Genomic DNA, 4,352 nt, shown 5'->3' on the forward strand with positions numbered 1-4,352 from the left:
TGTGGATGAAAATGGAATTGCTTTCGGAACTCGGTCGAACGAACCACCCCGGACGTGCGATTCCAATTTTGGATGGATTGGACATCCCGTGCGTGATTTCTGGCGTTTTTCGTGATATAGGCCCCTCCTACTGACTTCGGTCGACGGTTACGGCCGAACGACACGCACTACCGAAATTCCGAAGTCGGTTTTTTAATCGGGTGGGTCCAGAGATCACGTGTGCCGATTTCTGTGACATTTGGACAAAATCTGTAGTGGGAAAAGCGAAAAGTGTGTTTTGGACAAAATTCAAAATGGCGGAAAATCCGTCATGGCGGAAAAGGGCGTGGCCTATATGGGGAGATGCGTCATGACCCAAGGAATCCAGGGTAAAAATAATTTTGATTTTACGACCTACGGTTCAAGAGTTATGAGCCAAAAGGTAAAGTGGGATGTTATAGCGCCACCATGAGGCCGACCTAAAAAATTATATTTTTAATTAATTTTAGTGATAATTAGGAAATATCCCTGAAAGTTTTGTAACTATAGTGCTTACAGTCTCAGAGGGAAAAATACTTGAATGTGTTTTTTTGCATTTCCCCATTCATGTCAATGGGAAAATTTAATTCACTAATAAATTCATATCAAATAAAATATACAACATTTCTCTTAGCAAAGTACAAGCGGTCGATTCCCGATTTTTCCGGTCAATTTGACATATGGCTCAAGTGCGTACAGTCAAAACTGCTTGTTGTTGTAGGGCGCCAAACTTTGTCTTACTCCATTTGTCTTACTCCAGGTGTGGAATAATAATAAAGTGTTACAATTACAAGAGTCTGGTTGCCCCTTTAGGGCAACCACACTAACTAGAAAGGTCGCAATTTTGAAAAATTGCAGAGTGTGGTTGCCGCGGCGGCTTACATGTATACCCCTCCCGCTGATCTCGCCGGCCTGCTACGGTTTCGAGTCACGTCTCAGGTCGCGTGTAAGTAATTCTGAGGGGATGTGACCCCCGAAATTCATGTTTTCCCGACAGACGGTTACATATATCGCGTTTGCGGCGCCCCCTGTGGATGAAAATGGAATTGCTTTCGGAACTCGGTCGAACGAACCACCCCGGACGTGCGATTCCAATTTTGGATGGATTGGACATCCCGTGCGTGATTTCTGGCGTTTTTCGTGATATAGGCCCCTCCTACTAACTTCGGACGACGGTTACGGCCGAACGATACGCACTACCGAAATTCTGAAGTTGGTTTTTTAATCGGGTGGGTCCAGAGGTCACGTGTGCCGATTTCTGTGACATTTGGACAAAATCTGTAGTGGGGAAAGCAAAAAGTGTGTTTTGGACAAAATTCAAAATGGCGGAAAATCCATCATGGCGGAAAAGGGCGTGGCCTATATGGGGAGATGCGTCATGACCCAAGGAATCCAGGGTAAAATTAATTTTGATTTTACGACCTACGGTTCAAGAGTTATGAGCCAAAAGGTAAAGTGGGATGTTATAGCGCCACCATGAGGCCGACCTAAAAAATTATATTTTTAATTAATTTTAGTGATAATTAGGAAATATCCCTGAAAGTTATGTAACTATAGTGCTTACAGTCTCAGAGGGAAAAATACTTGAATGTGTTTTTTTGCATTTCCCCATTCATGTCAATGGGGAAATTTAATTCACTAATAAATTCATATCAAATAAAATATAGAACATTTCTCTTCGCACAGTACAAGCGGTCGATTCCCGATTTTTCCGGTCAATTTGACATATGGCTCAAGTGCGTACAGTCAAAACTGCTTGTTGTTGTAGGGCGCCAAACTTTGTCTTACTCCATTTGTCTTACTCCAGGTGTGGAATAATAACTAGAAAGGTCGCAATTTTGAAAAATTGCAGAGTGTGGTTGCCGCGGCGGCTTACATATATACCCCTCCCGCTGATATTGCCGGCCTGCTACGGTTTCGAGTCACGTCTCAGGTCGCGTGTAAGTCATTCGGAGGGGATTTGACCCCCGAAATTCATGTTTTCGCGACAGACGGTTACATTTATCGCGTTTGCGGCGCCCCCTGTGGATGAAAATGGAATTGCTTTCGGGACTCGGTCGAACGAACCACCCCGGACATGCGATTCAAATTTCGGATGGATTGGACATCCCGTTCGTGATTTATGGCGTTTTTCGTGATATAGGCCCCTCCTACTGACGTCGGACGACGGTTACGGCCGAACGACACGCACTATCGAAATTCTGAAGTCGTTTTTTTAATCGGATGGGTCCAGAGGTCACGTGTGCCGATTTCTGTGACATTTGGATAAAATCTGTAGTGGGGAAAGCAAAAAGTGTGTTTTGGACAAAATTCAAAATGGTGGAAAATCCATCATGGCGGAAAAGGGCGTGGCCTATATGGGGAGATGCGTCATGACCCAAGGAATCCAGGGTAAAAATAATTTTGATTTTACGACCTACGGTTCAAGAGTTATGAGCCAAAAGGTAAAGTGGGATGTTATAGCGCCACCATGAGGCCGACCTAAAAAATTATATTTTTAATTAATTTTAGTGATAATTAGGAAATATCCCTGAAAGTTTTGTAACTATAGTGCTTACAGTCTCAGAGGGAAAAATACTTGAATGTGTTTTTTTGCATTTCCCCATTCATGTCAATGGGGAAATTTAATTCACTAATAAATTCATATCAAATAAAATATACAACATTTCTCTTCGCACAGTACAAGCGCTCGATTCCCGATTTTTCCGGTCAATTTGACATATGGCTCAAGTGCGTACAGTCAAAACTTCTTGTTGTTGTAGGGCGCCAAACTTTGTCTTACAACTTTGTCTTACTCCAGTAGTGGAGAGAATAATAATAAAGTGTTACAAGTACAAGAGTCTGGTTGCCCCTTTAGGGCAACCACACTAATAACCGTGAATAAAGTGTTAGAGATACAAGAGTCTGGTTGCCCCTTTAGGGCAACCACACTAATTAGCACCTCACTGGCTCTATCTCAACCAGTTGGAAACTGTCTGTGTTTGTCACAGTGTGCAGTGACTTTCTTCCACAAACAGTAGGTTTTTTTTCTCTGTATAATTCAAATGTTATACTTATATTATATAATATATCATATATAGCATAATTGTGGGTTCATGACTAAGTGAGACTAGAGTTTCTCTTCATATTTTAGTGTGAGGGACCTTTAAGAAAGAGGGAATCAATTCAATCACTTACCCGGCCAGGCCTACCGATAATCACTGTAGGTTTGGGCATTTATTCGGATGCCAACTGCCAAGTGAATTGAAAAGGAACTTCAACAATCAATCAGAAAATCAGAATGCTCTGCTACATGACTCTGACATCGTAAAGTGGAAACCATACAGTATTTCTATAGAACTATCATAATAATTTAATGTTCTGAAATAAATTAAACCTATCTCACATGAATATTTAGCCTTAAACTCTGGTTGTTACGGTTGTCATATCTCACCTGTTTAGCTGCATTACGCTTTATCATTTTGTAAAATGTTGAACATTTTTATGATATTTAGCCCCATCTACTTTGTTGTACAACAAATAGTGAAAATAGCAGATCTACAATCTCACAATGGTCACGATGGGACACACTGCAAGATTTGTAGATCCGCTATTTGTCACGTTTGTGGATTTGCTTTTATTTTCACCCATGACTGGCTGTGTAGAAGAGAACTTATCTGAAAGCAGTGTGCACTGTGCAGCTGTCGGCCGAAAGTATAATGAATAATTATCCATGCAGTATGAGTATGTTCTAAATGGCAACGCAGCTTCATTGGACCACCATAAACAGAAAGATATAGGAAGTAGTATTCAGAGAGTGGGATTTAAACCGAAGACATTGCAATGATGTGGTCAGCAGCATGCCTTGGTGGCCGTCCAGTCTTATACAGTGCTTATACAGTTGTACAGTGATATATATATATATAAATATTACAGGTAAAAACACAAAACTCCTCTTATGCCAGAGATGTCCCTGGCATAAAATGGTTTCAACTTGGGGGGTTCTTGACATTATAATTGCTCTACAGTACACTGCAACAAATTACTGCAAAGAAATCCGCTTGGGCTGTATTGACTTTCTGAACAAACAAAGAATCCATTTCTGCATTATTAAAGGAAGTTCAGGGAAATGACCGATTCAATATTCCATTTAATAATAACCATATTAGGTATTGTTTCATATCCATCAATTGTAAACATATTTTTACCACAGTTGTAGTCTTACAGTACATCATCATCATCATACGTGCAATGCAAAAATTCAAACATAAATAATAATAACAATAATAATAATAATGAAAAAAAAGGACAAAGACACTGCTGGATTTGTCTATCATGTCACACGAGGGTGTCAG

The sequence above is a fragment of the Protomyctophum bolini genome (genome assembly GCF_963924005.1).
Source record: "Protomyctophum bolini genome assembly, chromosome: 1".
In the NCBI taxonomy this organism is placed as follows: Eukaryota; Metazoa; Chordata; class Actinopteri; order Myctophiformes; family Myctophidae; genus Protomyctophum; species Protomyctophum bolini.